Raw genomic sequence first — 12,967 nt, forward strand, 5'->3', positions numbered from 1 at the left:
ATCTCGCGAGAGGAACCCGGCGGAGCTGCTGGCAATAGCTCCGCCGGTCCTCTCCTGCCTCCCTCCCTGCCTGTGAGCCGGTGAGGGGAGGCTGAGAGCAGAGCCTGCCGATCTCCCCTGCCGGTCTCAATGCATAGGCGTGCCGCGGGGATTAGGGTGTGCCCAGGCACACCCGGCACACCCCGTGCGCACGCCTATGGTCTGGGTGAATTTAGTGGTTCTGAAACACAGAGACTGCCCCTGCAGCCTCAGCAATGCAAGAGCTGCCTTTTCTAAGAAAGGGCCGTGTTTGTCCTGCTGTCTAATGCCACCTCTAGTGGTTGTCACTGACAGCAGCTCCGGGGGTTCACTGGGTTCACTTCTACAGACTGCAGAACTGACGTTCACCATCTGCACGCTCTGCGTGGAAATGACAATCGCTACCCATAGAGGTGCTTTGACTCAATGCATTTTTACGAGGAGATGCTGATTGGCGCAGCGTGGCTGTTTGGCGTGCAATACGCACTAGCCTCCATGGAGGCAAGGCGATCGCAATGAAACCGGCGTGACAGAGGAATAAAAGCGGGTAAATCTTGTAGTCTTAATGTTGTAGTATTTATTGAAAGTCATTGCGTGTTACATCCAAATAATAAAGTATAGGACATTACAAAGCAATCATTTTAAAACAAATCGTCAGCACCAGCAAGCAAGTGTGTTGCAAGGGTTGTCCAGCACATACTACTCAACACGGTAAAAAATAAAAACCTATAGGATTTAATAAGATCCCATCTAACTATAGGGAGGTACACCGAGGAGGCTCTTCACGTTACTTAAAGGAAAATAGCATTGAAAACCTTATTTTAGTAGATGCATCCTACCCCCTCCCCCCCCCCCCCGCCCCTTCCCCCAAAGAACACATTCATGTATGTTTTCTGCATTTTTTTCTTTATGAGTATATGGAAATATAGTTTGAAAAAGATGCAGACCTTCAACAACTAGGGAGCTATTACTGCTCAGTCACTAAAATGTGTAAATGACTGGGGGAGAACTTGGCATTGATCCTGTAACGGACCGTTTCAGCATGAAAGGGGAAAAATCAGTTTAGGCGATAATCCCCTTTTCTGGATACAGGCACAGCTACTGCAGAACACCACACTCCCGATCTGGATACAAAATAACTCTCTGAACTGGAACAGCTGAACAAGAAAAGCATACAATCGGCTTACACTCTTGGCAGTCAGCTTACAATCCAATCCCCCCCAAGAACGAGACGACACTTCATTTTGAGGGTTAAGCAGGAACTCTAGACTGGGACACCCAGTCTGGCTTTTATTTCCAACTCACACATACAGGCCACACCCAGGGGGAGGCATAAAAGAACCAATGACATAGATGTTACCTCCCACACATCCCCTCCCCTTAGTGTGACACATAATCCCATTATGCATACAGAGTAAAATATACTTTTACACAACTTTCATAACTGTAAAACCATACATCACATTCACATAAAAATACATATCCACAATCAATCCATTCAGAGGAACAACATATTAAAAAATGGCATGAATCCGACCAGGGGTTTAAAAGTTACTAAAAGTATCTTTTGGGCCCTGGCTTGCAGCATGGCACAATCTGGCCCAAACAGAAGTAAAACATCCCCCACAATGCATCCCGGCTTCCTCCCTTCTGCCCTGGAGATAATTGGAGAAGTAATCCAATTATCTAGGACTAGAGTCAGACTCCATTAACCACATGGTTGCAAAAAGACAGTAAAAGACATAAAATTACATACTGATACATTTAACACATAAGACACACATTTCTACATATCCCCAGTTTAACTGAACACATAAATACCTACATAATATTTAAGACAGTATTACTGTGATATGTTACAAAGTCTTAAAGGGACATTAGTCCCAAAAGTCCCAATATGTCCATCGCTGATTTTAAAGGGCCAGTAGCAGCAATATAAATTATTACATGCCCAAATATAGTGTTTATAGAGCAATATGTCCATGGGCCGTAGTCGCAGGGCAGGAGGCTAGCAGCCAGGCCTCTCCAGTTCACAGTGGTGAAGCTGGTTTCGCCACATTTCTCCCCTTTGCCAATTAGACTAACAGGGTACCTGACTTTCTGCCGGTCAGTGCCCTGGTTAGTCCAGCAACCCACCCACGAAACAGAAATAACAGAGCAGCCCACCCACACTAACCGGTTACTATATCTGGGTGAGGAAGGATTTTGTCCAAGTTCTGGTGTTTCACCACTGCTGGGTGGGAGACGGGTAGGCTGCCTTGGTGGGTTGCTGAGGGGGCAGAGATCAGCGGTACTCTGTCCTGTTGCCAGCACTACCACGGGAGTAGTCTGGTGGGCGCCTGGTTGCTGGAGACTGGCTGTCTCCCCTTTAGGTGCACAGCTCGACTGCCGGAGGGGGAGACCGACTGTCTCCCCTTTGGATCCATCACACTGAGGCTGGGGAACAGGACCGACCGTCCCTATCCCTTGTGCTGTAAGTGCAGAGACTACGGTCCCATCTGCACAGTTGTGGGGCTTAACATCTCCCCTTGGTGGGTTAGGTTGCCGTGGGAGAGAGGGTGTAACAAGTTCCTCTCTCTGGATGGCAAACTGCCGCTGGGGAGAAAGGATGGCACCTTCTGCTCCCTGGGGTACACACTGCCGCTGGGGAGGAAGGACGACACCATCAGCTCCCTGAGGTACACACTGCCGCTGGGGAGGGAGGACGCTGCTCTCCTCTCCCTTCACCTCACACTGCCTTCCTGGCACATCACTTTGTTGCTGGGGGGCAGGAACAACAACCTCTGCCCCCTGTAACTCAGCCTGCCGCTGGGGAGGATGGACGACACCATCAGCTCCCGGAGACACACACTGCCGCTGGGGAGGAAGGACTGCACCTTCTGCTCCCTGGGGCACACACTGCCGCTGGGGAGGGAGGACGCTGCTCTCCTCTCCCTTCACTTCACACTGCCTTCTTGGCATATCACTTTGCTGCTGGGGGGCAGGAACAACAACCTCTGCCCCCTGTAACACAGCCTGCCGCTGGGGAGGAAGGACTGCACCTTCAGCTCCCTGGGTTACACACTGCCGCTGGGGAGGAAGGACGACACCTTCATCTCCCTGGGGTTGCTCACAGGACCAGTCTAGGAACTCTGCTACCTCGGGTACTGCTGGTTGCTGTTGGGCGGGAGGACCGGTTGTCTCTTCCCAGGCCTCATTGATGAGTCGCAGGTAATCCCCCTCCAGGTTCCATTCCTGGGTAACTAAATATCGTAGGTCTGCCTCGAGGTCAATAGCGCCAAAGAGACCCAGCATGTTCTCTCGGATGCCGTACAGGTCCCAAAAACGATAGTCGGTATCTTCCCCAAAGTCCTCGTCACCACTATTATCCCAAAATAGACCGGGGCCAGTGTAATCTCCGCCTTCTGGGAACTCATACTCTGCCATCCTGGGGACACACTGAGCCGCGTACCACTGTAGCGCCTGGTACGCGTCGTCGAGCGTCAGTTCTGCGTATACTAGAATCTCGAGTCTAGTCACCCACTTTTCTGTGGTCTGTTTTCTCAGGAGGAACATCCGCTCTGCCATTCTCGCCAGGATTCGCTGCCTTCTGTTGCGGCGCTGATCCCCTCGTGAATACTGTACTTCTATTATGGCTATGTCCCACAATTCGGCTCTGGCCCTCTGTCTGTACATCAACAGGTGTTCCTCTGGGACTACTGCAGACCCCAGGCGTACGTAACTGTACACTTTATCCTGAAGCTTCTCCTCCATTTTCTGAGTTCCTTTGTAGATAGGGTCGCTGTACGGATACTAGCGTTGCCCTCAATTTGTAATCCAGAAATAGTGTTGTCTGTAGCTGTCCCTCTGGTTGTAGGAACGATCCCGCCGCTTGCCACCAATTGTAACGGACCGTTTCACTTACAAGAGGATAAAACCCAGTTTAGGCGATAATCCCCTTTCCAGATGCACAGGCAGCTTACAATCCAATCCCCCCCAAGAACGAGACGACACTTCATTTTGAGGGTTAAGCAGGAACTCTAGACTGGGACACCCAGTCTGGCTTTTATTTCCAACTCACACATACAGGCCACACCCAGGGGGAGGCATAAAAGAACCAATGACATAGATGTTACCTCCCACACATCCCCTCCCCTTAGTGTGACACATAATCCCATTATGCATACAGAGTAAAATATACTTTTACACAACTTTCATAACTGTAAAACCATACATCACATTCACATAAAAATACATATCCACAATCAATCCATTCAGAGGAACAACATATTAAAAAATGGCATGAATCCGACCAGGGGTTTAAAAGTTACTAAAAGTATCTTTTGGGCCCTGGCTTGCAGCATGGCACAATCTGGCCCAAACAGAAGTAAAACATCCCCCACAATGCATCCCGGCTTCCTCCCTTCTGCCCTGGAGATAATTGGAGAAGTAATCCAATTATCTAGGACTAGAGTCAGACTCCATTAACCACATGGTTGCAAAAAGACAGTAAAAGACATAAAATTACATACTGATACATTTAACACATAAGACACACATTTCTACATATCCCCAGTTTAACTGAACACATAAATACCTACATAATATTTAAGACAGTATTACTGTGATATGTTACAAAGTCTTAAAGGGACATTAGTCCCAAAAGTCCCAATATGTCCATCGCTGATTTTAAAGGGCCAGTAGCAGCAATATAAATTATTACATGCCCAAATATAGTGTTTATAGAGCAATATGTCCATGGGCCGTAGTCGCAGGGCAGGAGGCTAGCAGCCAGGCCTCTCCAGTTCACAGTGGCGAAGCTGGTTTCGCCACAGATCCCTCCAGGTGGGGGTTACATTTTAACAATGAGATGTGAATATGTCACTATCTATCACTCTGCTGCATTTTGGTTTTTTACCTTGCAGATGTATTGCGAAGATGGTGAGGGAAGGGGTCTAAAACTGTGTTGGGATGGGATCCAAATGGTTTCCCATGGTATATATGTGGGTACACAGTGCTTGGGACAACTACCTCATATTTATCACACTCTGGGCATCTGCACTTCCTGAGAGCAATAGAAGACCATCGGACATTAGGAAGTCTAATGCAGTTATTTTGCAGAATACATTTTGTAATAAATTACAATACATTATATGAAGTATTGGGTACAGAGCTTATTTTTAAATTGGAAATAAAAAAAATTTAAAAAAGGATCTCTAGGCTAATGCCAAGTACATAGTTTTGGCCACTGTCAAGGATGATTAAGAACATCTGTATTTAAAGGGTCACTATAGTCACCTAAATTACTTTAGCTAAATAAAGCAGTTTTAGTGTATAGATCATTCCCCTGCAATTTCACTGCTCAATTCACTGCCATTTAGGAGTTAAATCACTTTGTTTCTGTTTATGCAGCCCTAGCCACACCTCCCCTGGCTATGATTGACAGAGTCTGCATGAAAAAAAAAAACTGGTTTCACTTTCAAACAGATGTAATTTACCTTAAATAATTGTATCTCAATCTCTAAATTGAACTTTAATCACATACAGGAGGCTCTCACAGGGTCTAGCAAGCTATTAAGATAGCAGGGGATAAGAAAATCTTAATTAAACAGAACTTGCAATAAAGAAAGCCTAAATGGGACTCTCTTTACAGGAAGTGTTTATGGAAGGCTGTGCAAGTCACATGCAGGGAGGTGTGACTAGGGTTCATAAACAAAGGGATTTAATTCCTAAATGGCAGAGGATTGAGCAGTGAGGCTGCAGGGGCATGATCTACACACCAAAACTGCTTCATTAAGCTAAAGTTGTTCAGGTGACTATAGTGTCCCTTTAACCTTACATTTGGTTACACAACATATAGATACATTTATTAGTAGATTCAGAGGTTAGCTTGACACATGGCGGAGTCTCCCCTAATTAGCATTTGATATAATTTTTGCTCCTCGACTGAATCTCTGTGGGCTGCAAGCTCGAGAGTAAATGAGCTTGTAGCAAATGTAGTAAGTAATGTGATAACATGACTACTCTGAGAAATGGATCGCTATGTAATATATAAATATATATAAATATACACTGCTAATGATTGCCAAGCATGACAACGCCAGTGGGTCTTTCCACATTAAAACTCGATCTGGAAAATCAACAACCCTTCTTGCGAGAAGCAAGCTGTCCTGACGTGTTCATATTAATTGATAGCAAGCGCCTCTGGCAGAGCAGAGGTTAAACTGGTTTGAAAAAATAAAAGTCTGATCCTGCATACACATACATTAATCATTCTCAGGATATCCCCAATGAGTCTCTTTAGAAAGAGAGATTTGCATTAAAAAGACATGTTTGGCCCCCACAATTTTCCCTTGGGATGTGAGGGTGGTATCTGCGAGTGTGGAGCCAATCCTGCAGCAAAAATATCATGAGGCTCTGCCATCTGCCTCCCACACACCAGCTCTTTCAGCAGGTTAAGTGCATCTGTGATATTGTGAGATTTAGGGCTATCCCTGGCAAACACAAATCCTCCTCCTCTCCTACCAATAATATCGGTTAAAAAACAATGCTCCAACCTACAGAAAAATGTGATTTCCTCATCATACTTGTCAAACACTGTTAATATATCAGTAGATCTATTTATGACTGTCCCTATCTCCCCATGCATTATTGATGTGTTTATAAGGTTTTCTCGATCCTGTGTCTAATACCTAGTTTTAGGGATCCATTTAAGTTTTTTATTGTTATTTATAAGGCTTCAGCATATACCTCGGTGTTGTACAAGCAATCGGTTTCATATGCAGGATTAAAAAGGTGACGAGAGCCTTATGAGACAGGCATTCAGAATCAGCTGCTGTGTGCTTGAAAGAGGTTTTCTAAATCAGAATATATTTACAACCGAGGGGAAAATAGTTTACATGATTTTTGCAAATCCTATATATACTATGTATGTAAGTAAACTGTATCACTTAGCAGGCTTTAAATAAAATGTGCTGAAAAAAATATTAATTTTGAAAAGGTAAAAAATTGTAAAGGGATGCAATATGCATGTTTAGCTCAAAGAAACAGTTTTGGTGTGTAGATCACGACCCTGTGGTGGCACTGCTCAATTATCTGCCATTTAGGAGTTAAATTACTGTTTGCATAGCCCTTATCACACCTACATGCATGTAAGTTGCTCAGCCTTCCTAAACACTTCCTGTAAAGACTCATCTAATGTTTAAACTTCTTTTTTTGTTTAATTCAGAATGTCTTATCTTCCGCTTTGCTAATAGTCTTATGGACCCTACAGGATTCTCCAGTGTGTGACTGAAGTTCAATTTACAGAACAGGAGATAATAACTTCTAAAGCAAGTTAACATCTGATTGAGTCACAGTCAGTCACCGTTTTTATTCGTGTAGGGTCAACTTTTCGGATCTGCTCTTCGATCATTTCTCAAGGATCGATAAGCAGATCCGAAACGTTGACACGACACGAATAAAAGCTGTGAATTATTTCAATTATCCAAGACCTACAAGTGCCCACTTTCTTCAGTTAACATTTGAATATATATCTGTTCCGGTGTGGTGCACCAAGGCATTAAAAATCCATTTGGATAGACTTCTTTTTATACAAAGAAACAGGATAAAAGTGAGTGCCCTCATTTTTTTTAATTTATATCTATATATATATGTGACTTCCACTAGAGTTGTTACTAGCAGTGTTAATTTTGTCGACTTACAATTTTAGTCAACTAAACTCTACTGGAGATTTAGTCGACTAAAACTATTCAGATGACTAAAATACGACTAAAACTAAAATGGATTTTTAGTCAAAAGACTACGACTAAAACTACAAAAAATGTGCCGCCAAAATTATCTCTGGTTACTAGGAAACAATGTAAACACTGCCTTTTCTCCGAAAAGGCAGTGATTACATTGAAAACCCTGCAGGGACATTCGATGTAGACTATAGTGTCCCTTTAGTTTAAACATTTAACTTTTTGTTGTTGAAAATCAAACTTTGTTAGTTTAAAAACACCCGAGCTTCTTTTTTAGCTGGCTCCTAGATTCAAATCAAATGTATCAAGCCATATGCTATACATTGTAGCAGTGTCTGTATGTATGAACCACTCTTGTACAGTACTGTGGTAATATTGGAGGTAACAGTGTGGGACAGATACAGCAACGTTTCGATCCCTTCCTACCAGCTTGATAAAGATCCCTGAAGGGGTCGAAACGTTGCTGTATTTGTCCTGTTTTCCCAATAAATCTGCTGATACATAAAGACCTTAACCCCTTCAGGACCGGCCTGTTTTTGCGATGTTTGTACGTTAAGGACCAGAGCAGTTTTAACACTTTTGTGGTGTTTGTGTTTAGCTGTAATTTTCCGCTCTCTCATTTACGGTTCCCATACAAGTTTTTTTCACGACAAGAAGGGCTTTCTTTACATACCAGTATTTATATTATGTCATATATTGTATTTAAAAAAAATAATAAAATATGGTGAAAAATAAAAAAAAAAACATGTTTTTGGACTTTTACTTGAAAAATCTTTTACTTATCTACAAAAGCTAATGAAAAAAAACTGCTAAATAGATTCAAAATTTTGTCCCGAGTTTAAAAACACCCAGTGTTTACGTGCTTTATTGCTTTTTTTTTTGCAAGTTATAGGCCTATAAATACAAGTAGGAAATTGCTGTTTCAATATATATATATATTTTAAATGTATCAATAGCGACATTGTTACACCGTTATCTGTCATAAATCCCCGAAACACACCTAACATGTACATATTTTTTAAAGTAGACAACCCAGGGTATTCAAAATGGGGTATGTCCAGTCTTTTTTAGTAGCCACCTAGTCACAAACACTGGCCAAAGTTAGCATTTATATTTGTTTGTGTGTTAAAAATGCAAAAAACGCTAACTTTGGCCGGTGTTTGTGACTAAGTGGCTACTAAAAAAGGCTGACCATACCCCATTTGCAATACCTTGGGTTGTCTTCTTTTGCAAATGGTATGCCATCATGGGGCTAATTCTCATTCCTTGGCTACCATACGCTCTCAAAGGCAACCTAACCAATCTGACAAATTTCAATAAAAAAAAAAAAAAAGTAAAATCAAGCCTTATATTTGACCCTGTAACTTTCACAAACACTATAAAACCTCTACATGTGGGGTACTGTTATACTCAGGAGACTTCGCTGAACACAAATATTAGTGTATCAGAACAGTAAAATATATCACAGCAATAATATCCTCAGTGAAAGAGCTGTTTGTGTGTGAAAAATGCAAAAAACTTCACTTTCACTGACAATATCATCGCTGTGATATGTTTTACTGTTTTGAAACACTAATATTTGTGTTCAGCGAAGTCTCCCGAGTAAAACAGTACCCCCATGTACAGGATTTAGGGTGTCATAGAAAGTTACAGGGTTAAACACAGTGCTAGCAAATTAAATTATCTGGACTTTTGGCCTGGGTTGGCAGGCAGGTCCCTCAAATTGCAATCATTAAAATTACTTAATTAGGTAAAAATATTACATAAATATGCACGTAGAATTTTAATATATATACATATTTATATATTTGACGTCTACGTGTATATTTATGAAATTATTTATGTAATTATGTATGTGGACATATGTATATTTCGTATTATTTTTATTTATTTATTTATACATAGATATATATATATATATCATTACATTCTAAGTGTATTTTGATATAAATATATATATATCAATATCAAAATACTGTTAGAATAAAATTGAATATATATATATAATTTTTTTTAATTATTAAAAATTATTTTTATTTTTTGTTATTTATTTTTATTAACATATTATTTGTATTTTATAATAATATATATATACCATATATATAGTTATTATATATATTGTATATATTCGTGTGTAATTTAAATATAAGTGTATTTTTATATTAATATACGTATATATAAATATAAAAATACACTTAGTGTGACATTATATATATGATATATATACATATATTATATATAGGTATATATAGATATAATACATGTATATATAGCATATATATATATATATACACATATTTTTTTTTTACACTGATTTTTTTTTTTTACACTTTATTTTATGATTTTACAGATGCAGGGAGACTGCCTGTCAGCACAGACAGTCCCCCTGCAGGCAGATACACAGACCCCTATTGCGGTCATGTGATCGAGTGATCACATGGCCGTGGGGTCCTGATCTGCCGAGGGGGGACTGCCCGGGCAGACAGGCAGTCCCCCTGGACCGGGAGGAGAGCTGATCGCCGCCGTGGGACCGACGGCGATCAGGTAAGTTGCCCAAAACCGTCAGCGGTCCAATCGCACGTTTTACCGCTGACGGTCCTGAACCGTCAGCGGTCCTTAAGGGGTTAAAAGAACACTTGAGTCACCTAAATTACTTTAGCTAAATAAAGCAGTTTTACTGTATAGATCATTCCCCTGCAATTTCACTGCTCAATTCACTGTCATTTAGGAGTTAAATCACTTTGTTTCTGTTTATGCAGCCCTAGCCACACCTCCCCTGGCTATGATTGACAGAGCCTGCATGGAAAAAAAAAACTGGTTTCACTTTCAAACAGATGTAATTTACCTTAAATAATTGTATCTCAATCTCTAAATTGAACTTTAATCACATACAGGAGGCTCTTGCAGGGTCTAGCAAGCTATTAACATAGCAGGGGATAAGAAAATCTTAATTAAACAAAACTTGCAATAAAGAAAGCCTAAATAGGGCTCTCTTTACAGGAAGTGTTTATGGAAGGCTGTGCAAGTCACATGCAGGGAGATGTGACTAGGGTTCATAAACAAAGGGATTTAACTCCTAAATGGCAGAGGATTGAGCAGTGAGGCTGCAGGGGCATGTTCTAAACACCAAAACTGCTTCATTAAGCTAAAGTTGTTCAGGTGACTATAGTGTCCCTTTAAGTGCCTGAATAACTTTGCAGTTATTAAATGAAAACTAGTCACAATACAAATATAATAACACAGCATAAAAGTGGAGAGAGTAGCTATATTACTCCAGTGATGATGGTGTAAAGATACATAATTGTATGTTGTAACACTTGTATTGTTTAAAGGTACACTATAGTGTAAGGAATACAAACTTGATGATCTCAGCCAATCCAATGCTTTGGGAGGCTATCACGCATGCGCAGCAAATCGCCGTGCTGAAGCACCAATCAACATCTCATCAACGCATCTCTATGAGGAAAGTTCAGAGCTTCCCTGCATACCGCTGCGCATCGTTTGAACATTATGCAGCACTGACCCAGGAAGCACTTCTAGTGGCCGTCTAAGTGACTGCCACTACAGGTGTCTCTAGGCAGCAATGTGAACATTGCCTTTTCCTAAAATGCCTGCAGGGTTGTTCTGGTGACTATAGTGTCTCGTTAACCAGACTAACAACATTTAGAATGATAAGCTTTGAGTAGATCCATCCTTTATAGAATTATGAGAATCAGAGAAAGAGATAAACTCGGGTGGGGGACAAAGAGAGAGTCTTTTCTAGAATAAAATTGCCTCTAATTCTAACTCTTCTTCTCTACCATTAGTAATGATCTCCCAGCCAATCCAGTGCCTCTTGGAGAAACATTGGGGCACTACGGCACATGCGTAGCAAACTCTGAACCAATAGAATGCCCCATAAAGAAACATTGGATCTGTGTTTCTAGATGAGAAGCGATCACATCCAGTGTGAGCAAGTGAAGAAGTGTCCTAATTAGTGATGTACCGAACTGCTCGCAGGCGAATAGTTCCTGGCGAAGATAGCATGTTCGCGTTCGCCACAGCGGGCGAACACATGCACGGTTCGATCCACCCCCTATTCGTCATCATTGAGTAAACTTTGACCCTGAGCCTCACGGTCAGCATACACATTCCAGCAAATTAGCAGCAGACCCTCCCTTCCAGACCCTCCCACCTCCTGTACAGCATCCATTTTAGATTCATTCTGAAGCTGCATTCTTAGATAGAGGAGGGAAAGTGTAGCTGCTGCTCATTTGATAGGGAAATGGATAGCTAGGCTAGGGTATTCAGTGTCCACTACTGTCCTGAAGGACTCATCTGATTTCTGCTGTAAGGACAGTACCCCAAAAAGCCCTTTTTCTGTGTAATGTAATTGCAGTTGCCTGCCTGCCTGCCAGCTTCTGTGTCAGGCTCACAGTGGATACTGTGCCCACTTGCCCAGTGCCACCACTCATATCTGGTGTCACAATAGCTTGCATTTAAAAACAAATTGTTTTTTTACTGTAATAGATTGTCTGCAAGCGTTAGTTGTCTGCAAGCGTCTGGGTGTCAGGCCTTCAGCGTGTACTCTGCCAACTTCTGCCAGTCCACTTTGCCACTCATATCTGGTGTCACAATAGCGTGCCTTTAAAAAGAAAAAAAGTTTTTCACTGTAAGCTTATTGCAGTCAGTGTCCTTCAAGCGGGTTTTAGGCCTTCAGCGTGTACTCTGCCAGTGTACTTTGCCACTCATATCTGGTTCTGGTGTCACAATAGCATGCCTTTAAAAAGAAAAACAGTTTTTCACTGTAAGCTAATAGCAGTCAGTGTCCTTCAAGCGGGTGTGTCAGGCCTTCAGCGTGTACTCTGCCAAACTCTGCAAGTGCACATTGCCACTCATATCTGGTGTCACAATAGCGTGCATTTAAAACCAAAAAACTTTTTTCACTGTTATAGATTGAATAGCAGTTAGTTGTCTTCAAGCGGGTGTGTCAGGCCTTCAGCGTGTACTCTGCCAACCTCTGCCAGTGTACTTTGCCACTCATATCTGGTGTCACAATAGCGTGCCTTTAAAAAGAAAAAAAGTTTTTCACTGTAAGCTAATAGCAGTCAGTGTCCTTCAAGCGGGTGTGTCAGGCCTTCAGCGTGTACTCTGCCAACCTCTGCAAGTCTACATTGCCACTCATATCTGTTGTCACAATAACGTGCATTTAAAACCAAAAAACTTTTTTCACTGTTATAGATTGAATA

This window comes from Pelobates fuscus, chromosome 12, assembly GCF_036172605.1.
Source record: "Pelobates fuscus isolate aPelFus1 chromosome 12, aPelFus1.pri, whole genome shotgun sequence".
NCBI lineage: Eukaryota > Metazoa > Chordata > Amphibia > Anura > Pelobatidae > Pelobates > Pelobates fuscus.